This window comes from Eschrichtius robustus, chromosome 2, assembly GCF_028021215.1.
Source record: "Eschrichtius robustus isolate mEscRob2 chromosome 2, mEscRob2.pri, whole genome shotgun sequence".
In the NCBI taxonomy this organism is placed as follows: Eukaryota; Metazoa; Chordata; class Mammalia; order Artiodactyla; family Eschrichtiidae; genus Eschrichtius; species Eschrichtius robustus.
Genome location: NC_090825.1, coordinates 130,301,876 through 130,328,011, shown reverse-complemented (window position 1 = coordinate 130,328,011; position 26,136 = coordinate 130,301,876). Strand labels below are relative to the sequence as shown.

Below are 26,136 nucleotides of genomic sequence, written 5' to 3'. Positions count from 1 at the left end.
TCCCTTGTCTGTACAATTTCCCTTAGAACTTGGTCTCTGGGGGGAAAAAAACCTTTGGCTCCCAAATATCTTAGCCACGCTGGCATTGACACCTCCCTGATATCTAGAGATGCGGAATCACTTGTACACTATCCAAGGGGTTGATAACTGGTATTCTTATGGAAATCTCAGAGGAGATCTCAAAGATTGCATTGTGCACAGATCTCAATCTCAAAGAGATGAGTGGTTGGGGGGTGGGGTGCAGGGCTGCAAAGATCGGTAAAGAGGGGACGCCCCTGGCCATCCTGGGCTGTTTCCTGACAGCATGTTTTCTTGGAAGTTCACAGCCATCTTGACTCTCTGAGATGCTGGGGTCCAAATGGAACCAAATGATGAGCAGTAAAGAGTCAGGATGGTAAGTATGACTTCCTAACGCTCAACTGGGATTGTAGGTCAACATAAGAAGAATCAGTATTAATTATATTTAGCAGCTATTAGTACTGTATACTTGCTATATGCCGGGCCAAGTACTCAGTATCAATTTTCTCATTTAATCCTTACAACAACCCAGTAAGTTAGGTACTATTATTGCCCTGATTTTTCAGTCAAGAAAACTGGAACTTGAAAAGAAAAATGGCTTGACCCAGGGCAGAGGCTGAGTTTTGACCTCATAACCCACCTTTTAGCTACCATGTTAGGCCTAGTGAACGTGCTCAAGACTGCATTCTAGGGGACTTCCCTGGCGGTCCAGCGGTTAAGACGCGGCACTTCCACTGTAGGGGGCACGGGTTCGATCCCTGGTAGGGGGGAAAAAAAGACTGCATTCTAGAAGACCCAGGAAGGTCAGCCTCCAGCTCACTGGGTGACTTAGGGCAAGCAAAATTTCTCAACTGGGTTTTGAATTCTCCAGCTAAATTAGTGGATCGGCTCTAAATCCTCCAATGGGCCAGGTAGCCTTGGTTCAGTGGTCAGCCCCCTATCATTGGAAGTAAGCTTGAGTCATAGCCAGGGAAGTCCATGGCAACAAAGTCACAGAGGGGATTCAATCACGGGACGGCGAGATGGGTCGCCATGACCCTTATGGTTCTCTCTCCTATAAGAGTCTGATGCCAATACGTTTTTTCATCTATTTTTAAACCTAAGAGGCCAGCATTTGTGTTCCCTGAAGCTTGGTCGTGCCGATTGCAAGGCAGTTCTATTTGCCTGCTGTATTTTGCTCTGGTGGCTCAGCAGGAGGCGGGGAGGAGGCGCCCATCCACTCAGCCGTCCTCCTGAAGGCTTTGCTTGGCTGAGCACGGGAGACTGGGTGGGAGGGCACCAAGATAATTGCTCAGAATACGTTTGCTGCTGGTGCTCCCGTTGTCTCTGCAGGCACCACATTTCCCCATCCCTAGCAGGGTTCTCACTGGGTTGAACGCTGAATGCCCATTAGGGAAGCTTGTCACTTTCTTATTTGCGGGAAACGTCTGACACAGAAGGGCAGGTACCACTTAAAATGTCAAGGCAGCAGTGCAACTGGCAGGTAAATTTCTGCGTAAAAATCCTCTTTCTGCTTTAGAGCAAGGAGATTATGTAAGATTCTTTGACGGCTGTCAGACATGAGGACTGCCTTCAGCCAGAGAGGAAGAGGTAAACAATCTCAGGAATCCAGCCAGTTCTTTCACCAGCTGAAGATTGCAGTGCGGGCTGCCTCCACACTCACTCTCCCAGTCTTCGTACAAGGCACCCTGTTCCCCTCCCAAAGCCCCTTTCCATGTCCACCATTGATCAACACCTCCACTATCATTACCTCTCTTCCACCTCCACTGCCACGTCCTTTTGGAATAATGTCCTAACTTATCTTCCTCCCTCTAACTTCTCTGTATGACAATCCATTCTGTAGGGAGCTGCCATTTGAAGACTATTGAAGGGGAATTCTGAGCAGCAGCTTCCCAGCATATAAAATTTCCAAGGCTTCTTGAGTGTTTACAGAAAACAAACAACACCTCTACTGCCCAATCTCCAAGCCTAACACTTTTTGTGTGCTTACTACATGATGCCAGGAACTCTATTAGGCACTTCATGCATTAATTTGTCTTTCACAACAGCCCTGTGAGGTGGGTATTAACAGCCTCATATTACAGCTGAGTAAACTGAGGCTGAGAATTAAACAACCTGCCTAAGATCTCCCAGTTTTTAAGTGCCTAACCCAGATCTAAACTGAAGTGGTCTGCATTTCCCCCCTCTTTTATTACTACTTTTAATAGACTTTATTTTTTCGAGTAGTTTTAGGCTTATAGAAAAATGGGAGTGCAAAGTATACAGAGTTCCCATATGCCCCATTATCTTTGTCCCTCCCCCAACAGTTTCGCCTATTATTAGCATCTTGCATTGGTGTGGTACATTTGGTGAGCCAATATTGATAAATGGTTACTAACTATAGTCCATAGTTTACCTCAGGGTTCACTCTTGGTGTTGTACATTCTATGGGTTTTGACAAACATATAATGACATGTATCCACTATTACAGTATCAAAAGGATAGTTTCACTGCCCTAAGAATCCCCTGCGCTCCACCCATTTATTCCTCTCCCCCAACTCTTGGCAATTACTGATATTTTTACTGTCTCCAACTGCAGACCCAGCTGCCCAGAGGCCCTCGGTAGTTTCTAGCTTCTTTCACTCCCTGGAACAATAATGCAGGGCAGGATTCAACAAAGCCAGACGCCACCATCGCCACCATTGGTGGGAAGGGCTTCTTCCTCTGATTAGGCCTGGTTCTTATTGGGCTTGTGGGTAAAAACTCACTCAGGATCTGTTTGCCTGTCTCCACAGACTCGGCAGGTGGCTGGGGGTAGAGAGAGGGGACCGAGAGTTTCATCAGCAGAGTCAGAGAATTCAGCACATGGGGCAGGTGATGGAATGTGGCAGCAAAGGGCTGTTGGCTCATGGGCTCGCTCATGCTGTGATGGGGTAGCTAATGCTTATTGTACCTGCCTGTGGCAAACAGACCTGTAGCCTGTCCTTCACAAAAGTGCCCCCCCACAACCAATTATGTAGTGCAGCTTTTCTGAACCTTTAGTATGCATGTGGATTTCCTGGGCATCTTGTTAAAATGCAGATTCTAATTCAGTACATCTGAGGCGAGGCCTGATAGTCTGCATTTCTAGCAAGTTCCCAGGTGATGCTGAGAGTAGCAAGGATGTAGGAAACAGAAAATGAATTTATATTGGGCTCATTGCCTGTTTTGTCATTGGGCTTGCTGCCTAATTTCCTTAAAACTCTGATTATTTCTTATGCTTCAGAGAAACACTTGTACCTGGCTGAGTTCGATCCTAAGTTCCACCATTAAATAGGGACATTTTCAACCTCAGTGCGCTCAGAAGAAGGCACCTGGGATAGATAATGAGGCCAATTATTCAATAACCAATTTAGTCTTTCAGTAAATATCTGTCAAGCTCCTAGAATGTGCTAGACACTGTCCTCTTGGGACTTTGGGCTAGCAGCCAAAGGCACCAAAACTAAGCAAACAATCAAAGTAATTTCAAGTTGTGATAAATTCATGGAAGGACACTAACAAAGGCCTAAGTTGGAAACTAATGAGGGGGAAGGGAGTATTTTAGGATAAGTGGTTGTACAGGTTTCCTATTGCTGATATAACAAATCAACGCAAACTTAGTGGCTGAAAACAACACAAATGTATTCTCTTACAGTTATGGATGTGAAGTTCAAAATCAGTCTCACAGAGCTAAGGTCAAGGTGTCTGGGGGCTGCTTTCCTTCTGGAGGTGCTAGGGGGAGAATGTTTCCTTGCCTTGCCAGCTTCTAGAGGTTACCCACATTCCTTGGCTCCTGATTCCTTTCCTGGAATCAGGCCAACCTCTGTGTGGGCCCACCAGAATAATCCAGGATAATCTCCTCATCTCAAGATCCTTAATCAGGGAATTCCCTGGTGGTCCACTGGTTAGGACCCTGCGCTTTCACTGCCGAGGGCCCAGGTTCAATCCCTGGTCGGGGAACTAAGACCCTGCAAGCCACTCAGCGTGGCCAAAAAAAAAAAAAAAAAAGATCCTTAATCACACCTGCAAAGTCCCTTTTGCCGTGTAAGGTAACGTGTTGACGGGTTCCAGGGATTGGGATGTGGACATCTTGTGTGGGGTGGGGGGAGTAGGCATTATTCTGCCTAGCACGGGGTCAAGAAAGCCTCCCTGGGGAAATAACATTCAAGCTAAAGACTCAGCACAAGTCAGAAATGGTAAGAGTAGAAGAAACAGCTTTCTGAATGGAGCAAACAGCGAGGGCAAAGACCCTGAGGAGCGAGCTTTTTTTTTTTTTTTTTTTTTTTTTTTTTGAGGAGAGAGCTTTTTAAGCCCAAGCACTGGAGAGAACCCCGGCGTGTGGGAGCACAGGGAGTAGACAAGATGAGGGTGTAGCAGATGGCAGGGGCTGGGCCCCTGGGCCCCGCGGGCTATTATGAGGACTTTGGATTTTACTCCAAGTGTGATCAGGAGCCACTGGAAAGTCGAAGCCTGCTGCTAACGTGATCTGATTCGTGTCCGAAGGGGCGATGGTTTCTCAGCTGCAGCCCACACTTGCCTTGTGGAAATGTGCCACACAGCTCAGTGTGGCCAGCTCTTCTGACTTCTCAGGCAAAGCTGGAAATCTGGATACTTTTAACGTCAAACTCCCTATTTTATATTACTGACAATATATTGGAAAATTAAAAAAACACACATACAAGTAAGGTTTGGCTGAGACCTGCCAGGCCACCATCTCTGAAGAAGTTCTGCTACCTACTCACTGCATGACCTGGAGTGAAAGATGGAAACTTCGGGGCTTCAGGTTCCCAGTCTGTACAGTGGAGAGACTACTGGTGGCTACTACAGAGGGTTGAATGGATTCAAAGTCTATTATTGAGAGAATCCATATAAAATACTTAGTACCGTGCCTAGAAGCATTCACTATATACGTACCCATGTATGTATGTTTTTTAATTTGAGGGGATTAGACGAAGGTTTGAAATAGATGACCTTTGAAATTGCTTCTGGCTCTGAGATTCTAGGATGATAAAAGATTCCTCATTAATCAGACCATATATTTAATAGCAGGAGACCTGAGTTGCCTTCCCTCACCTGGATTTAATTTCCTTACCCAGTATGCTTCACACAGAATGCATGGTTGGTATGATGACAGCAGGCTCCAAGACAACTATGCTTGACGGCAAAAACCACTGTGGTCAGGAAAAGGGCCCCTCTTGCTGACTATGCACAACACCAAGGAGTAAGAGGCCCAGCAATCAAGCCCCAGTATCTGCTCAATTTTCTCAAGAGTTTTGGAATTAACACTTCCTGAGCTTCTGAAACTCCAAATGTGGTTCCTTTTTTCTTTTTTTAAAATTGAAGTATAGTTGATTTACACTATTGTGTTAGTTTTAGGTGTACAGCATAGTGATTCAGTATTTTTCAAATTATGTTCCATTAAAATTTATTACAAGATAATGGGTATAATTCCCTGTGCTATATAGTATATCTCTGTTGCTTATCTATTTTATATATAGTAGTTTGTACCAGTTAATCCCATACCCTTAATTTGTCCCTTCCTCCTTCTCTCTCCCCTTTGGTAACCACAAGTTTGTTTTCTATATAAGTGAGTTTGTTTCTGTTTTGCATATACATTCATTTGTATTATTTTTTAGATTCCACATGGAAGTGATATCATACAGTATTTGTCTTTCTCTGTCTGACTTATTTCACTAAGCATAATATTCTCTAGGTCCATCCATGTGGCTATAAATGGCAGTATTTCCTTTTTTATGGCTGAGTAACATTCTATTTTATATATATATATATATATATATATATATATATATATATATATATGCCACATCGTCTTAATCCAATTGTCTGTTGATGGGCATCTGGGATGCTGGGTTGCTTCCTTCCTTCTTTCTACTCAGGGGAGTAAAATATGGGGAGGGTATAGGCAAGTACAGGTCACTGTCTCTAGGCAGGTGAACCTGAAGATTGAAGGCTTTTGTTCAGGAGGGCCTCCTCCCAGGACCACATCAGATATCTCCCCACCCTCGGGACCGTACCCAGAAAGGCACAGAGCAGAGTCAGGGCAAGCCTGATGCCAGGCAGAGCTCCAGCGAGGAGCGCTGATCACCAGAGGATGTGGCAGGTTTGAATTTTATCAGTAAGATCTACGTTTGTAAATGGCAATGACAAATAAATTGCACAGCTTCTTGGAATACTATCCAAGGACACTTCAGCATACATTTACACACTCACCCAGAACTTTAATTTCTTTATCAAGCTTCACCAGCAGCTTGGAGTTGGGAAGATAAAGAGCCATGCCTGATCACCAACACATCTCTAATTGAACTTCCCCAACAGGAGGCCGCAGTCACAGTGGTAGCCTGGGAGGTCTACCTGAATCTCTGAATCACAACTTTTAGTGTCTCTAGGGTGGGTAAAATGCTCCAACTGTGCCACTTTAGGGGGACCATGTGAGGGAACTGCCCAGCACTGTACAGATGGAGGGCACGGATTCTGATGCTACTCGGGTCCTGGGCTGGAGTTCTTTTGCCTCAGCCTGGTGTTCAAGGCTGTTTGTTAAGGCTCTTTGTTTGCAACCCCAGACTGACTCAGGCTAACGGCTAACTCAGGCCCAAAGGGGGCCTAATGGAAGACTGTGGGACTGACAGAATAAAAAACAAAACAAAACGAAAAAGGGCTGAGACCTTGGACAGGGCCAGCAAAGGCAGCTCTGAGATCCAGGGCAGAAATGAACATGAACTCACTCCCTGGGGACACCATCTGGTGAGTTGGTGCAATGGTTTTCAGTCTCTGCGTCATTCTGCTCATGGATTTAAATCCCTGAGAGATTCTTATGGTGTAGTTCAGCTCTCTCCTGCCCAGTGTGTGTCGGGACTGACAGGCCCACCAGTCTGCATGCTATGGGGAAGCAGGTTTCCCTAAAGAAATATTGATGTACTGCTACCAGAAAAAAAGGATGAAGGCAGGCAGAGACAGCAGCTGTCTGCACAAAGGCCCTGCATGAAGAGGTTCCAGCCACCTTACTGGCCTACTTCCCAAGACTCCCAGCACATGCTGTCCCCTCTTCTTTACCATATTCCCCATTTCCTCTGGTTTGTGTCCTGCTCACTCTGGGATGCCCTTCCTGCCTACCTCTGTATGTTCCCCAAGCCCATATCATGGAAAGAGAACCTCTTCCTGGTCTCTGCCTATTGTGCATCAGGGTTTGGGTTCAACTGGCTGTGGGTTAAGAAATAGGCTTTACTGGGGAAGTGGAAAACTTACATAGCTAGTGCTTCCACAGAGAGAAGCCATTGAGGGGCCCACAGCTAAGGTGTGATTTCCAGCAGGGAAAAATTGGCCCCTGTTCTTCTCCCATTTATAGGGCAAAAGTGAGAAAACAGCCTTGGTAGAGGAACACACAGACTACTTTGTGCCATTAGTCCAAACATGGGGTGCCAACCACTTATAGGAATAGTCTGGGATACTAGCTACCCTGCACTTGAACTTGGGGTCCATAGAAAGTTAGAGTTCTCCTTACCAGATGAAGGAAACCATCAGGTCTGTGGGGAGCTGAGTTCGGGTGCAGCCCCTTTGGTTGTGCGAATGGGGAGTGATCCTGGTCCTAATTAGCTTGTTTCTAGGCAACACACGTACCCAACTCCAAAGCCACTCCTTTTATAGTTCTTTCACAGGTCCACACTCTTAACTTCCAAACCCCACAAACTAGACATCTCTCATTTCTCTGAACCCTTTGATGAGGTTGCCTTGAGGATGTGTCCTCTTTTTCCTGTTTCCATCTTTACTCATCCCTGCCCAGGCTCATTCCCTTGATTTCAAACGTCCATATCCCTGTCTCCTCTACCAAACTGTCATCTCTTCAAGGGCCTCTCCCATATGTCTCTTATCTTTGCATTCCTGTCACTAATTGGAAGCCTGACCCAAATAATCCCTCCATACAAATATAGGGTTGACAAACAAATGATTTCAACTGCAAGATAGAAAACTACTCAGATATGAGATGAAGATGGATCATTCAGAGCAGCTCCCTAGAAACACAAGGCAGTGGCATGAATGACAACACCACCAGGAATGGACTAATGGGGAGAAAGCCCGTATGGCATTGGCGGGGGGGGGGGGGGGGGCGGGTGGTAGAGCTGGTGTTGGTAAAAACATTGATTCCGTCAACAAATAATTTTTGAGCATCTACCACACCTCAGGCACCGGGAAAATCCGTGGAATACACCAGTGAATAAGGCATTTAGGGTCCCCACCCTGATAGAGGTAAATGGATATTCTTCAACTTCCTCTAAACCCTGGGAGTGAATTTTCTTTGCTTCCCTAAATTCTTAATACTCCAAGATAAACTGGGCTCTTCTTAGATCCAGATTTACTGGTGCATGGCATTGAATCAGAGGGAAAACTGGACCAAAAAGTTCCCTGTATTTGTTAAGAATTTAAAAAAGAAAGAAAGAAAAGAAAAAAGAACTCCCTCCCCCTCTCTCCCTCTCTCTCTCCTTTTATCCCCATATGTTCAAATGGTCACAGGGAAGCTGAGTCAAGATTTGGCCTGCTCAGGCCTATTATTATGCCAGAGACACAGCAGGGGGTGGCATTGTTTTGACAAACTTAAATGGCTTCAAAACCCAAATGGCTTAAATGTAACATGCTGTCTCTGTGAGCTGTCACTCAGAAATTGCTCCAAGCATTGATCTGGGGAGAGTGAGGATGAATCAATGGTTGGGTAGGGAGAGGTCTGCCTTTCAAGTCCATGCTTCTCTTTCTTGCTATCTCTGGCCTTGGAGAGGGATGAGGGAGAGAAGGCATTGGGTTATTTTGAAAACCTTGCCTTAATCACAAGGAATAAACCTTAGAGATTTAAAAGTACAGGACCCTCATTCTACAGATATTATGAGTGAGGAGCCTTATTAATGACTTTCCTGGTCAGTTCCCCACTCACCTCACCTTTTATGCTCACTGGGATTAAGGAGCCCAGAAGGAGGGGAAGTTCCTTTTCCTCCTGGGTCACTGCCATATAGAGGGAAAAACTGAGGGTTATACAAGTGTCTGAAACAACTCAATTGGTTAGTTTAGGAATATGGTTCCTGTGTGACAGACAAAGGCACATCTAAGTCACAGCTGTTTGAATGAAGACCAAGAACTGCAGTTGATTGAATGATTATACTGTTTAAGAGCCTAGACTTAGGGACTTCCCTGGCGGTCCAGTGCTTAAGACTTCGCCGGGGGTGTGGGTTCGATCCCGGGTTGGGGAGTTAAGGTTCCACATGGCTCGGGGCCAAAAAACCAAAACATAAAACAGATGCAATGTTGTAACAAATTCAATAAAGACCTTAAAAATGGTCCACATCAAAAAATCTTGAAAAAAAAAAAAAAAGCCTAGACTTAGTCTTCATGTCTCAGGCTCAGGACCTGCTCCTCTAGAATAGTTTTCTGTGCCCCACTCAGCCAGAATTTGGCACTTCGTATATACACCAACCCCACTTATACTTCTGAAAAAGCACTTACTGAAGCAACTGAGGTTGTTTGGAAGCGCAGTCCATTGTTTGTTAGTCTATCTCCTTGTGGACAAAGAGACCATCTTATTCTTTTCTATATCCCTAGCACTTAGTAAGTATTCAGTAAATGTCTCAAGAATGAAGGAACAAACACCTGATTACATGCACCCCATATTACAGTAGTTATGAGAGAAAGAGATGGAAGGGGATTGCCTAGTCTGAGAGTTAGAAGGGAACAGGAAGATAGAAAACGGGAAAAAGAAAAAGGAGAGGATAATAAAAGAGAGGGACAGAAGGTAAGGTTCCAGGAGGGAGACACAAACTTAGAAGGCAGGAGCTCACAGTGGCCTTGAGTCAGATTCCAGGAAAACATTGATCAGACCCTGCCGTTCCCTGTGGCTTATGGCTGAGAGTGGATTCCTGTTATCACTTCTCTCTGAAGTGTTAATTAGAAGATTAGCCATTGTTCAGAGCTCTTTCGCCACTCTTTATCTTCCCCAGTTCCACTCTGAAGGGGACAGCTTCAGGGGAACTAATTTTCTGTACTGCAGCCTAGAAGCCAGAATACTATGGGAGCTGGATGAAACCAGATTTGAGCTGGCTCCTTGAGCTGGCTCACGGGGGTCTTCTTTGTCTCTCTGGTTGAAAGCAATGTTTTTTGCATCTACTCTGATCATCCATAGAACTGGATTTCATAATCCCTACCCAACCACATCTGTCACCAAAAAAAAAAAAAAAGAACTGCAGAGAAAGGCAGAGGATGAGAAAGGGAGTTTTGGGGTCCCTATCTCCCATTTATTGAACTCTGACTGTGTGCCAGGCACCAGCCTCAGCAAGTTACATGTATCGTCTCACTTAATCCTCACCTTTGGGGTAGGGAATTTTATTATTCCCATTTACAGATGAGGGAATTGAAGCTGAGAATAAATAACTTGCCCAAGATCAGATATCTGGTCCCCATTAGAGCCCAGATTTGAGACGAGGATGGTCTGACTCCAGAACCCACTCCCTTCACCATGATGTTGCTGAACTCCACCCACCAGGAGGCACACAATCACTGGTGGGTGTGGCATGATGGTGGTGGTGGTGGTGATGATGGTGATGACACATGGAAGCTAAGCTGTTATTACTGAGGGTTTATTTTGTGCCCATCATTGTTACTAAGTGATTGTACATACATTGTCCTATTGAAACCTCCTGACAACCCAGTGAGGTAGGTTTTATGATTTATTTGTAGATGAGAAACTTGAAGCCCACAGAGATTTAGACTCACCCACGGTTGCCCAGTGAATTGTGCAGTGGCAGAGCTCAGAATTGAGACCAAGTCTACCTGGCTCTAACGATGATGCCAAGGCTTGGAAGGATGAAACCAGAGGATTTCTTCACTGACTGGACTTCACTCTGACTCACAGAATCTTCCTGGAGAAAGGGATCTTTTCATTCGCCCCTCTGCCTTTGGGTAGATAAACCACTATTTTCTGCTTCTGATAGTTGCAGTGGGGTCAGAGACTTTTAAGGGGCTCGTTCAAGGTCACAGCTTGTTTGACATCATCTCAAGCCCCGCCCCCCTCCACCCCACCAAGAGCGTTAGGTGATTAAGGATTGTCTGCGCCATCTCCCTACGTTCTCTTGGCCTCTCCATTTCATTCCCCCACCTGGTGGGGGAACAACAACAGTTTATTTCTTGCATATGCTACATGCCCGTTTTGGGTTGGCAGGGGGCTCTGCTATCAGAGAGCCTGTAATCTTGCAGGTACCCAGAATGATGGAGGAGCCACCCTCTCAACTTGAAGCTTCAGGGTTCACCTTAGTGACGGAAGAGGGCATGGAGAACGGCACACAAGCTCTTAAATACACTGCTCACATTTCATGGACCCAATGTCCATTTGATGTTCCCGGGGTCCTGGGCACCTTATTACTCCTCCTGCCTTTGCTGCCTTTTTTGAATCCTTTTCTGTCACTAGAATTTATCTCGCTGTGTCCCTCCTGACCCTGCCAGGTGGCTAAAGTCAATTTGATCAAACTCATCTGCACTAAAGCATTAATGGCTTATTATAGCAATCCTTCCGGGTAAGTGCTGCATTTTAAAACACCTCATCTAAATCTTGGACCAATGCTGTACACTGCAGCATAGTGGCAGGCATCTGAGAGATGTTTTGGTGAGGTTTTCTTTCTGGTTAGGCAAATCACTTGACCTGCACACGAAGGCAAGCCTCCCCGGCATTTACCACTTCAGACAGGTCTTTCCTGGCAGAGCTTCAGTTGCCAAAATGGGGATGGGGATTTTTTGCCTGCAAGGAGGCGGTTGGGCCTGTCGCAGCACGAAGATCAGCCTAATTCCAGAAATCTAATCCGGGGAGGCAGAGGCTGTCAGGCAGCCAGCAAAATTAATGAGAAAATAGGAGTAAACACGATGTGTGTCTCGTCGACTCGGGCTAGGAGAAGGTGACTTGGCGCCAGTCTGCAGAGTTGGGCTCTCCGGGGTGTGTATATGTGGTCTACGTGCCTCTTTGGAAGTGCTGTGTTCTCCGAGCTAATGAATTCAAAGGCACAGATAAGGGCTTAGAAAAGAATGCCTATACCTGGATAGCTTCTGGAGAACCTTTCATTTACTTGAATCACATCTTAGATCTGCCCTCTGTGATCAAATTAATGAGGAGTAGCACACACACAAAGCCTCTCAGTGTCGGATAAAAAAGACATCATGCTCAATAGGAATGGCAAGAGGGAAAAAGCAATAAGTGATTGAAGAGCTTCTGTGATTCTCTGCCTGAGTATAAGCTTCACAAAGTGGGGTTTCTTCTTTTCTCTTCACTGGGAGATGCGAACATCAGGAATGAGAAAAAGTTGCCATTTGATTGAGTCCCTTGTAATGGGGTGATTCTTTTATAAAGGACGTACACAAGAGGAGCTGCCATTAACCTGACCACCTGTTTGCTTTAATCGATCAAATATTTTTATTCCTGGCTCATTCCTTTGAGGGGAAATTTGCTTGGCAGAAAACAGGTACAAGAAGGGTAATGGGGACCTAGTCCATGGGTCTGTGCTCATGGGAGGAGAGAGTCAGGGACAAGGGGAGCTTAGGGTGAGAGTGGTTCAGATTGTCTTAATGACCCTAGGGTTTTTGGTGACCTGGAAGGTCATGTGTTACACTTTTAATCTTTATTTTAGAGGAACTATAGCATAGTGCAAGGTTGCAAAAGCAATGCCCACAGGGAGAAAACAGGTAACATAAACAAATAAATTGATTCATGTAGGAAACTCAACAGGCCAAGCCCAAAGACAAACAGTACTGGCCCTCAATGTCTGGGGTATAACAGGTACTGTGTTGAGCTGCAAAGCACTTGGACTCTCAGGGATCAACCTCTGGAGACTAGTTGAAAGTACACTCTATTGAATCAGAAAAACCTGTATTAGAATTCTAGTTTTCCCTCTTATTGGTTTTGTGACCTTGGGAAAATTATTTAATCTCATAAATTGAAAATAGGAAGTTAAAAAGCAGCATGAGGGACTTCCCTGGTGGCACAGAGGTTAAGAATCCACCTGCCAATGCAGGGGACACTGGTTCGATCCCTGGTCCGGGAAGATCCCACATTCCACAGAGCAACTAAGCCCGTGCACCATAACTACTGAAGCCCATGTGCCTAGAGCCTGTGCTCTGCAACAAGAGAAGCCACCGCAATAAGAAGCCTGCGCACCGCAACGAAGACCCAATGCAGCCAAAAAAAAAAAAAAAAAAAAAAGGAGCATGAGAAGAATGAGCTCTATATTGGTCAGTTTAGGCTAAGATACATTGTTGTAACAAACATCCACTGTTATGGGTTGAATTGTGTCTCCCTTAAAATCATATGTTAAAGTCCTACCCCCTAGTACTCAGAATGTAACCTTATTACAAAGTAGGGTCATTACATATATAATTAGTTAAGATGAGGTCATTATGGTGGGTCCTAATCAAATATGACTGGTGTCCTTATTAAAAGGAAGAAATTTGGACACAGATATGTACACTTGCAGGATGCCAGGTGAAGATGAAGGCAGTAATCAGGGTGATGCTTCTATAAGCCAAGGAATGCCCAAGATCAGTAATAAACCACCAGAATCTAGCAGAGAGGCATGAAACAGATTCTCCTTCACAGCCTTCATAAGGGACCAGGCCACGTCAACAACTTGAACTTGCACCTCTATCCTCCAGAACAATGAGACAGTAAATTCTGGTGCTAAGCCACCCAGTTTGTGGTACTTTGTTACAGCAGCACTAGCAAACTAATATATCCACTGAGTTCCAATGGCTTGAAACAACAGTTTATTTCTTGCATATGCTACATGCCCATTTTGGGTTGGCAGGGGGCTCTGCTATCAGAGAGCCTGTAATCTTGCAGGTACCCAGAATGTTGGAGGAGCCACCCTCTCAACTTGAAGCTTCAGGGTTCACCTTAGTGACGGAAGAGGGCATGGAGAACGGCACACAAGCTCTTAAATACACTGCTCACATTTCATGGACCAAACCAAGTCATATGACCATGCCTAATATCAAGGGGGAAAGGAAGTATAATTGTCCCATGTATTTAGAAGGAGAAGAGAACCAGGTGATGGGCGTGAGTAATGTCTATCACAATTATTTAAGAATACCTGCATAGAAAAAACAATTGGGTAGAAATTTACCAAAAAGCACTGATTGATGTTAGCATGTTTGAATTATAATACTTTTCTAAATTTTAAAATTTTTTTCATAAAGGATATATGCATATTACCCTAATAATCAGGAGAAAAAACCTTTTACTTTTTAAAATAAAATAAAGGTCATACCACTTACCAATGGTTAATAAATGAATGGACAAGTTAATAAGTGGATGAATCAAAAAAAAAACCCAACTCTAAATTTCTCACTTTTACACCTGAAACTAACACAACATTGTAAATCAACTATACGCCAATAAAATTTTTAAAAAATAGAATATTCAACTTTAAAAAAAAAGAAAGTAAATGTCTCACTTTTTTTTTTTCTATAAAAGGAATGGGATTAGGTCACCATTATATGTAGTGAAATTTCCTTATTGAAAAGGCTTTATATATAAGATGGACATGAACACCACCAAGTTGAGTTTATTGTTGCCTAGAAATCTGCTGATAGAGTAGATAATTTTGAACAGTGACATTCCCATTTACCATGTTTATATTCATGAGACAAATTTCCATAAGGGAGACTGATGCCGATGATCATGGGGAGGGAATATTTATTCAAGGGAATATAGTCTGTGGGCCTGGAGGAAAAGAAGGTAGATGAGGGATGAGAGATGGTGTCTTAGGGCAGGTTTCTTAGAAGGAGACCCTGAGATGACAGTGTACTTGCATGTGATTTATTAAGGGAGTGCTCCAAGGAGAAACTGGTGAGGGAGTGTGGGCAGTAAAACATGATGAGGAAGAGGCCAGGCAAAGGTGTGATTTCAGGCTCAATCCGAGCCTGATCCCAGGGGGATCTCTGGAACGTAATTGACACCTTAGAGTTGGCCCTGACTTGCGGCAAGAGAGCTGGGTTTTTAGACTCCTGCCCTAGTTGGTCATTGGCTCTCAGGCACTTCTGGCTCTCTGAAAGTGAGGGCAGAGCAAATCCGACAGCCTGAGGCAGGCCTCTGCAGAAAGTAGCAGGTGTCATTCATCAGAAGCAGAGCACACAGAAGCTGGCCGAGGGATCATAGAAATGGTGAAGGGGATCTGAGGACTCTGGGTGGAACACTGACAGTGCCCACTACGGACGGAGACTCCCTGCAGACAGAGGTCCTGGCACTTCAGATAACTTGGGCTTCACAGACTGTGTATGGGGCTTAAGTAATAGCCCGTGGGAAAGAACTTTAGTCAAGACAGACAACATGGCTCTTATCCTGCTCCTTGCTGGCAGTTGTGGGAAGGACAGTTCTGGCTTTTGGCCACAGATACCTCCGTCAGCTATCATTGGGAAGGACTGACAGATGGTTTCAAATCTGCATGAGTGGCTAGGGGGAAGTGTGCATTGTACTGACCATGTAGGAATTTTTGACATACATGAGGAATGAAAAATGAAAGTGTTGTTGGGTGGGGTCGGTGCCCTTATGAAGACGTGACCGGAGGGGGAAACCCCCTTGCCCTCTCTTACTGTCATCTCCACTGGAATCCAGCCTGCGTGCTTCTCCCTCTCCCTCCCTCTCTCCTGCTAAGGGCTAGAAGGCCATAATTCAAAGTTTCCCGAGGCCTGCATGAGAGTAAGCACAGGGAAAAGACTTGAAGAGAGTCGACCCGGGTTCAAAACCTGACTCTGTCACTTACCCTGAATCTCAAGTTCCTTAAATATAAAATAGGGAGTAATAACACCTATACCTATTAGGACTATACTGAAGTTAGGGGGGACTGCAACCTTCCTGAGTCTTAATTTCTTCATCTATACAATATAATGGAATAAAATGAATGATAAACGATGATGATGATGACGACAATGGTGATCACTCTTACCTCTCAGAACCGATGTTGCGGGAGGGAGGAGGGGCATGCTAAAGTACTAAGTATAGCAGTGCGCTGTAAATAGGTTATTGTCCCTGGCCCATCCCGGGTGCCCCTCCACCCCTAAGTCTCCTGAAAGGGAAGAAGAATGGGTCTTTCCACTCTTGCCACTACTGATCAGGATATTTTTCATATAGACTTGGAGCCCATTTGAAGTGCTGCATCTTGTATTTCCTAACAGAAATCCTACTCTTTTCCTTCCAGCCATTGTGAGCTTGTGACCATGGTTGTCTCTGGGTAAGGAGACACAGAGCCCTCCAGAGGGTGAGCAAGCCCATCAGGCCAGGCCTGCTGGGCCCAGGTGGAATAACTATGAACGAGGTAATGTCGAGGGCTTTCTCTTTCTCCTGGTAAATGCCCTGGACGAACCTGGACCAGTTCAATTTCTAGGCCAGAAGCACAAATTGAATCCTGTACCATATGCATTTGTTGTCTCTCCCTTTTCTGCAAGAATCTAGATGGGGATTAATGGGCTCACTCTAAGAGGGAGAGACGTAAGGAGTGCCATCGAGTCCTCTGTGTTTACAGCACTTGAAAGGATGGAGCTCTAACAAGTCTAATTTAATCTTGGCTCAAGTGAAGGTATGGTGAATTCCAGGCCAGGAAGAATAAACTGGCATGCCGTAGAACATTAGAGATAATTTAATTCAACTCCTTCTCTCAATAGATAAGGAACCCGAGGCTCAGGGGGTGGAGAGGGGGCGCTGGTGTGTCCACGGCCACAAACCAAATTACTGCTGGCTGGGACAGGGGCCAGCGCTCTGGGCACTGTCATTCATTTCTGTGCCGTAGTCATGATTTTTTTCATATCTACACACCATCTGTACATTTATTAACATGGTTTTTTAATAATTGAATTGACTCTATTTTTTATTCCTAAATAAATTAATTTTGAAAGGAAACTGCTGCAAAGGGAAAGCAAGGATCGTTTGCCACAAATAAAAGGCAACCATAAAAATAAATGCTATGAAACAAAGCAATACAAATTTTAGCAAGTTACCGCTATATGTGAAGAGACCACTCATTCTTTTAAAAGGGAGAGTCATAATGTTAAAGAAAATTTACAAGGGAATACCTTTTAAATAGGAGAGGACTCTTTTTTTTTTTGGTTGCACCACACCGTGGCTTGCAGGATCTTAGTTCCCCGACCAGGGATTAAACCCGGGGCCTTGGCAGTGAAAGCGCAGGGTCCTAACCACTGGACCGCCAGGGAATTCCCAGGCAAGGATATTTTTTAATGTGCTGTGGACCACTTAAAATTCTCTCTCATATGATGAGTGACTAAGTTTATCAGGAAAGAAAATGGGTGTGAAAGTTTCTAAGGAGGTCTAATACTTTACCCAGGTTAGAATTCCAATTGTCATTTACCTTGAACAAGTTACTTAACCTCTTTCTGCCTCAGTTTCCTCACTCATAAAACGGGAATAAAAGTATGTGTGTGCCATGGGATTGTTGCAAGTATTAAATTAGACAGTACATATAAAGCCTTAGAACAGTACTTGGCACAGAGCAAGCACATGATAGCAGCAGGTATTACTGTAATTATCATTATTAAAACTTAAGTGGTATTTACTGTCTAGCAGGATTACAAACTTTATTTGTAAAGGTTTACATAGTAAATACTTTGCCTCTACAGTCTGTGTGGTCTCTGTTGCAACCACTCATCTCTGGCACAGCAGAGAAAAAGCAGCCATAGGTAGTACATAAACAAATGGGCATTGCTGTGCTCCAATAGAACTCTATTTGCAAAAGTAGTCAGCAGGCTATACAGGTTCTGCTAGAAGCTCATAGGTATGGAAAACAAAAACAGGTCAACTTATTCCATGCAAATGGAAATCAAAATAAAGCTGGAGTAGCAATTCTCATATCAGACAAAACAGACTTTAAAATAAAGACTATTACAAGAGACAAAGAAGGACACTACATAATGATCAAGGGATCAATCCAAGAAGAAGATATAACAATTGTAAATATTTATGCATCCAACATAGGAGCACCTCAATACATAAGGCAAATGCTAACAGCCATAAAAGGGGAAATTGACAGTAACACAATCATAGTAGGCGACTTTAACACCCCACTTTCACCAATGGACAGATCATCCAAAATGAAAATAAATAAGGAAACACAAGCTTTAAATGATACACTAAACAAGATGGACTTAATTGATATTTATAGGACATTCCATCCAAAAACAACAGAATACACTTTCTTCTCAAGTGCTTATGGAACATTCTCCAGGATAGATCATATCTTGGGTCACAAATCAAGCCTCAGTAAATTTAAGAAAATTGAAATCATATCAAGTATCTTTTCCAACCACAATGCTATAAGACTAGATATCAATTACAGGAAAACATCTGTAGAACATACAAATACATGGAGGCTAAACAATACACTACTAAATAACTAAGAGATCACTTAAGAAATCAAAGAGGAAATCAAAAAATACCTAGAAGCAAATGACAATGAAAATACGACAACCCAAAACCTATGGGATGCAGCCAAAGCAGTTCTAAGAGGGAAGTTTATAGCAATACAATCCTACCTCAAGAAACAAGAAACATTTTAAATAAACAACCTAACCTTATAGCTAAAGCAATTAGAGAAAGAAGAACAAAAAACCCCCAAAGTTAGCAGAAGGAAAGAAATCATAAAGATCATCAGAAATAGATGAAAAAGAAGAAATGATAGCAAAGATCAATACAAGTAAAAGCTGGTTCTTTGAGAAGATAAACAAAATTGATAAACCATTAGCCAGACTCATCAAGAAAAAAAGGGAGAAGACTCAAATCAATAAAATTAGAAATGAAAAAGGAGAAGGAACAACTACCACTGTAGAGATACAAAGGATCATGAGAGATTACTACAAGCAACTATATGCCAATAAAATGGACAACCTGGAAGAAATGGACAAATTCTTAGAAAAGCACAACCTTCCAAGACTGAACCAAGGAGAAATAGAAAATATAAACAGACGAATCACAAGCACTGAAATTGAGACTGTGATTTAAAATCTTCCAACAAACAAAAGCCCAGCACCAGATGGCTTCACAGGTGAAGTCTATCAAACATTTAGAGAAGAGCTAACACCTATCTTTCTCAAACTCTCCCAAAATATAGCAGAGGGAGGATCACTCCCAAACTCATTCTACGAGGCCACCATCACCCTGATACCAAAACCAGACAAAGATGTCACAAAGAAAGAAAACCACAGGCCAATATCACTGATGAACATAGATGCAAAAATTCTCAACAAAATACTAGCAAACAGAATCCAACAGCACATTAAAAGGATCATACACCATGATCAAGTGGGGTTTATCCCAGGAATGCAAGGATTCTTCAATATACGCAAATCAATCAATGTGATACACCATATTAACAAATTGAAGGATAAAAACCATATGATCATCTCAATAGATGCAGAATAACTTTCAACAAAATTCAACACCCATTTATGATTAAAAAACCCTCCAGAAAAGAAGAAGTAATGCTGTCACTGTTTGCAGATGACATGATACTATACATAGAGAATCCTAAAGATGCTACCAGAAAACTACTAGAGCTAATCAATGAATTTGGTAAAGTAGCAGGATACAAAATTAATGCACAGAAATCTCTTGCATTCCTATACACTAAAGATGAAAAATCTGAAAGAGAAACACTACTATTTACCATTGCAACAAAAAGAATAAAATACCTAGGAATAAACCTACCTAAGGAGGCAAAAAGACCTGTATGCAGAAAACTATAAGACAATGATGAAAGAAAATAAAGATGATACAAACGGATGGAGAGATATACCATGTTCTTGGACTGGAAGAATCAACACTGTGAAGATGACTATACTACCCAAAGCAATCTACAGATGCAATGCAATCCCTATCAAACTACCAATGGCATTTTTCACAGAACTAGACCAAAAAATTTCACAATTTGTATGGAAACACAAAAGACCCCGAATAGCCAAAGCAGTCTTGAGAAAGAAAAACGGAGCTGGAGGAATCAGGCTCCCTGACTTCAGACTATACTACAAAGCTACAGTAATCAAGACAGTATGGTACTGGCACAAAAACAGAACTATAGATCAATGGAACAGGATAGAAAGCCCAGAGATCAACCCACACACATATGGTCACCTTATTTTTGATAAAGGAGGCAAGAATATACAATAGAGAAAAGACAGCCTCTTCAATAAGTGGTGCTGGGAAAACTGGACAGCTACATGTAAAAGAATGAAATTAGAATACTCCCTAACACCATACACAAAAATAAACTCAAAATGGATTAAGGACCTAAATGTAAGGCCAGACACTATAATACTCTTAGAGGAAAACATAGGCAGAATGCTCTATGACATAAATCACAGCAAGATTCTTTTTGACCCACCTCCTAGAGAAGTGGAAATAAAAACAAAAATAAACAAATGGGACCTAATGAAACTTAAAAGCTTTTGCACAGCAAAGGAAACCATAAACAAGACCAAAAGACAACCCTCAGAATGGGAGAAAATATTTGCAAACGAAGCAACTGACAAAGGATTAATCTCCAAGATTTACAAGCAGCTCATGCAGCTCAATATTAAAAAAACAAACAACCCATTCCAAAAATGGGCAGAAGACCTAAATAGACATTTCTCTAAAGAAGATATACAGATTGCCAACAAACATGAAAGGATGCTCAACATCAGTAATCATTAGAGAAATGCAAATCAAAACTATAATGAGGTATCACCTCACACCATTCAGAATGGCTATCATCAAAAAATCTACAAACAAAAAATGCTGGAGAGGGTGTGGAGAAAAGGGAACCCTCTTGCACTGTTGGTGGGAATGTACATTGGTACAGCCACTATGGAGAACAGTATGGAGGTTCCTTAAAAAACTAAAAACAGAACTACCATATGACTCAGCAATCCCACTACTGGGCATATACCCTGAGAAAACCATAATTCAAAAAGAGTCATGTACCACAATGTTCACTGCAGCTCTATTTACAATAGCCAGGACAATGGAAGCAACCTAAGTATCCATTGACAGATGAATGGATAAAGAAGATGTGGCACATATATACAATGGAATATTACTCAGCCGTAAAAAGAAACAAAATTGAGTTATTTGTAGTGAGGTGGATGGACCTAGAGTCTGTCATACAGAGTGAAGTAAGTCAGAAAGAGAAAAACAAATACCGTATGCTAACACATATATATGGAATCTAAAAAAAAAAAATGGTTCTGAAGAACCTAGGGGCAGGACAGGAATAAAGATGCAGACGTAGAGAATGGACTTGAGGACACAGGGAGGGAGAAGGGTAAGCTGGGACGAAGTGAGAGAGTGGCAAGGACACATATACACTACTAAATGTAAAAGAGATAGCTAGTGGGAAGCAGCCGTATAGCACAGGGAGATCAGCTCGGTGGTTTGTAACCACCTAGAGGGCTGGGGTAAGGAGGGTGGGAGGGAGATGCAAGAGGGAGGACATATGGGGATATATGTATATGTATAGCTGATTCACTTTGTTATAAAGCAGAAACTAACACACCATCGTAAAGCAATTATACTCCAATAAAGATGTTTAAAAAAAAAAAAAAGGGGTTTCCCTGGTGGCGCAGTGGTTGAGAATCTGCCTGCCAATGCAGGGAACACGGGTTCGAGCCCTGGTCTGGGAAGATCCCACATGCCGCGGAGCAACTAGGTCCATGAGCCACAATTACTGAGCCTGCGCGTCTGGAGCCTGTGCTCCACAACAAGAGAGGCCGTGATAATGAGAGGCCCGCACACCGTGATGAAGAGTGGCCCCCGCTTGCCGCAACTAGAGAAAGCCTTGCACAGAAACGAAGACCCAACACAGCCATAAATAAATAAATAAATAAATAAATAAACCGAAAGTTTAAAAAAAAACAAATAAATAAAAATAACTTTATCATGGGACGGACAGTTTAATCAACTGTTTTTGGACTATTTTGAATAAAATACCTACCCACACAAGGTAGCATTCTATCTCATACCATAGCCCAAATCCCAATTTTTGAAGTCATCCTTACACACCTGAAATGTAGGTTTTTTCTTACTACCTGCCATCATCTTAACTGTCCCCCAAACGGCCAGGGGACTGGACAGCCACTGAACTTGAGCTAGGATCAAAGTTAAAAGCAGAGGTTCGGGAGTCAGAATGACTTTAGTTTGTTGCTCACCCTGCAAGGGGTGTCATTTTTTTTTACACAGGAGGAAATTGTAGCTCAGCGTGGTGGAGTTATTTGCCCAATGTCACACAGCCAGCAGACTGACATCTATTCCACAAACATGAAATTTGGTTCTAATTCAGAAATCCCAGGGCCAGCTGCATGTCATCATGAGGCTTCCTTTTCCTGTTTCGAATCTCCATGATAAGGGAGGGGAGAGCGTGTGAAGGATTGATACAGCTTTGGAAATGATGCTGATGGCTTAGGGCATGATTGTAACCTTGGGAGGAGGGAGAATATAGTCCTCAGAGACCATAAGATAGAGTGGAAAGTGCACAGGGCCAGACATGCTCCCTCTCTCACTGGGGAACCCTAGTTGTGTACGTGGGCAGTTCTTCCTACCTCTCTGTGCCTCACTTCCCCCAAATGTAATAATAAGCAGCAGCATTTATTCGTACGCAGGGCACAGTGCTTTCCAATACCTTTATCTCATTTTCTCCTTTCAACAACCCTGAGATTTTTATCCCCAATGCACAGATGAGTAAGGTGAGGCTCAAAAAGTTTGTTTCAATTGCCCAGGGTCACAGAACTAGAAATAGTGCAGCTGGGATTTGAATGCTAGTCTGTCTGGTTGCAAGTTTTTCCAGTGCAAAATATTCCTCAGTGGAGTCTACATCCTCTCTGCGGTGAGTCCGCAAATGAGGAGGATGTACATGGATGCTCTACAATTCTCGAATCAGAGCTAACTCAGGTTGCACTCTTAGCATGTGCTCGGCACTGTGCAAAGCCAGTCCTGCCAAACGACCTTACGAACAGGGGGTGGGGTGGGGGGCGGGGGGTGGCTAATAACATCCTCTTTCTGCAGATTTGGAAACTGAGGTTCATAGACTTTATGAAACTTGTCCAAGGTCACTCATCTACCAAGAGGCAAGGGTAGGCTTTGAATTCAGGTCAAACTCACTCCCAAGCCCATGATCTTAATAGAGTTTATCGTTCAACCCAGGACACTTTTGAGAGGGAAAGGCGCTATTAATAATTACGCCAGGATAGCAGGCAGAAACAGGGATGTGTGGTCATCCCAGCTCCTGGCCACTGGGTTCTCCGCATCCCTCAGGACCACCACGAATCATGATGACATGGAGAGGAAATCTACTACAGCTGGCAGCACCACCATTTTAACCGTTACAATTAACACTTATATTGATCTTAGGAAGCATTTTGGGAAAGAGGTCAAGTCCTGTGGAAATAAGGCATTTGGGGTTTGGTGCTTGAGATTTTTGGAAGGGGTGCCTCTAGAGCTGCTACAAGAAGTAGTCAAAGACCAGCTGGCACCCTCCTCTGACAGACCCCCGTTTCCCTTCACTCTCTGACGGCAGGCACTGGGTGAAAAAGAGAGATAGATTAAAAGAATGTTCCAAGGAAATGGAGATGATAAATGACTTTAGATTTGCTATGATAAGAAGACCAAGGAATTTCTTAGATTCAGAAAAGAGACCAGACCATTATCAGGCTAATGCTTGAAACCACACATACCTCTAACTCAAGGCTAGTATCACATGGGGTCAGTGCTTGTAGCTGTCTCCACTGGACACCTGGAGGCATGCTGGGGAGAATTTTCTGCATCAGAATTCCCGAAATTCTACCCTAAGGGCCTTACCTCTTTGGGTAAACATTTCATTCCTCTAGGAGCCCAGTTTTAAAAATAAACAACCTGAGAACCATTTGAGTTCATTATCAGTCGTGAACATGGTGGAACTTATTACATATCAGATTTCCTTTTGAATTTGACTGTTGGCTGGGATGTAAGAAAGCTAAGTTGCGACAGAGAAATGGGCATAGGGGAAGCTTCAGGACATGGGATTTTGCCAAAGGAGTTTACCTTAGTGTGGAGTCCTGGGTAGCCAGGAGGCAGCAAAAAAGGTTTTGACTAAGTGGTGCTCAGCAGAGCAAGAGTGTTGGGGGAGAAGATGGCACTAGGTGGGTGAAGTCTATCACTGCAGCCTTGACCACGCAAAGCTCCAGGGCAATGAACCCACAGAGGATGGCGAGGTCATGGGAGTCAAAGTGGTAAAAGGCAAAGAGGCCAGGAAACTAGGACCCTGGGTGGCTGGGGAGACTGCTAATGTGAGACGCCAGGCAAGGTAGTCACCCTGTGATGCCTCATCTACCAAGCACGAAGCTTGGCTGAAAATGAAATAATCTCTGAGGTCTTTCAGCTTTAATACTAAATGCGATTCTAGATGGCGTGGCTAAGTGGATCTTGCTGTGCCTAAGTGGGTGGCTTAGAGCTAAGAGGCTCTTGACTGGAGTGCAGGCATGACCCAAACCACGAATCTCTCCCCTCCACGTTATCCCTTCTCCTCACCTTAATTCTCTCGATGACCAAGGGAGCTTTTAACTTCTCCTTGTCCTATTCTTCTTTTCAACCTATGGGGAGAGGGCAGAAAAGAAGAGACAGCAAGAGGGAAGGGTGGCTGGGCAAAGGCTTCTGATGGGCCCTATCTGCCAGGGTCCCACCTTGGCTAAGAGGGAACTGAGAAAAGTCAAGATCCTTGACTACCAACTGCAGCAAAGAGAAAACCTTATCTGGAGATGGCCCAGGGACTGACCACAAAGTCTGGGAAAACACACTGGAAAATGTCAGCTAAGACATTTAGCTTCTCAGTGCTTTGCTTTTTCATCTTGAATGAGGAGTCAGGGGCGGAGTAATGTTTAATGGACATCTAGTCTCACAGGGACTGGCTGGGTGCTTTACGTGTTATCCCATTTAATCCTCACAACGACCCTTCAAGGGAAATATTATCTTCATTTTACAGAGGAAGAAACAGCAGCTTAGAGCAGATAAATCATTTGCCCAAGTTTATACCGCTGAGAAGTAGCAAAGCTGGGATGCACACCAGGTCTAAGGTCCAAGGCTGGCCCACCAGGATGATTTCACTGTCCCTTCAGGTCACTGAACAGGCTCTGGTGTAGGAGGGGGAGGGGGCAGACTGCCTGAGTCCAGATCTCATTTATGAGCCTGTCATTTAGGGCAAGTTACTTAACCTCTCTGAGCCTTAGTTTCCTCATCTGTATACTGGAGGATTAGGATAGCTCATACCTCTTAGATTTGTTGTAAGGATTAAATGAGATGAAGTGTGTAATGGGTTTACTGGCCTGAGGCAAATGCTACATACTTTTTAGCTATTATTATTATTAATATTGTCCTTAAATTGTATGCAAACCAACACACAAATAAATCTGTGGCTCACTTGGATTCTACGCTGGGTGGGACCTTCTGATAAATCCCTGCTGGATTCAAGTGCCATTTGTGAAAGCAGCCCCACCCGCATGCAAAAAAAACCCAAACATTTTGATGTTTAGTTGGTTCACAAGGAGCTTTCACAATATTTCAACTAATATTTCAGCACAACTTATCCATGAGGTAGGGAACACAGATAAGGTAAGACTTGAGTCACACAGCTGGAGGTGAAACTAAAGCTTTTTTTTTTTAACTCCTAAGCCCAGAGCTTTTATATACTATGTCACGGAGAATGCAAACGAATTCTCTTAGAGCCTTCAGGTATATGCATGCATGTACATCTGGATAAATAGATGGCTATATTAATGAGGAAGGAGGAAAGAGTGAGCCCTGGAACATCCCGGATCCAGGGAGGGATACATTCAAGCTAGGCTCACCTCTCCCCTCTGGAATTCTTGAGAATTTGGCTTCTGGATTTAAACTTGGAGTGACTACCCAACTCTGTCTAATTCTGCCCCTCGGCTGTGTCTACCTGGACCAGGCCAGGTTCACTCCTTCCCCTCAGCCTTTCCCCAGGAGCTGGTATCCATCAAACCCCACTGGGGACTTGTTCAAATGCTTTCACCCTGATTTGCCGCCTTCCAAAAGCTTACTGGATATGGGCTGCAGCG

The 26,136-nt window shown here is 43.6% G+C and overlaps 1 protein-coding gene across 2 annotated transcripts in view; it reads right to left on the bottom strand.

The window, feature by feature from the left end:
* GALNT10 (polypeptide N-acetylgalactosaminyltransferase 10) overlaps positions 1 to 24,634 on the bottom strand; it is a 335,391-nt gene extending 310,757 nt beyond the window's left edge. Inside the window, exon 1 of one of the 2 annotated variants that reach the window (XM_068536263.1) lies at positions 24,590 to 24,634. The gene's annotated coding sequence lies outside the window, so the exon portion shown is untranslated. Of the gene's footprint in view, positions 1 to 23,757; positions 23,828 to 24,589 lie in introns of those variants that run through there. The other variant, XM_068536262.1, reaches the window with a different exon arrangement.
* Between the last annotated feature and the right edge of the window lie 1,502 nt (positions 24,635 to 26,136).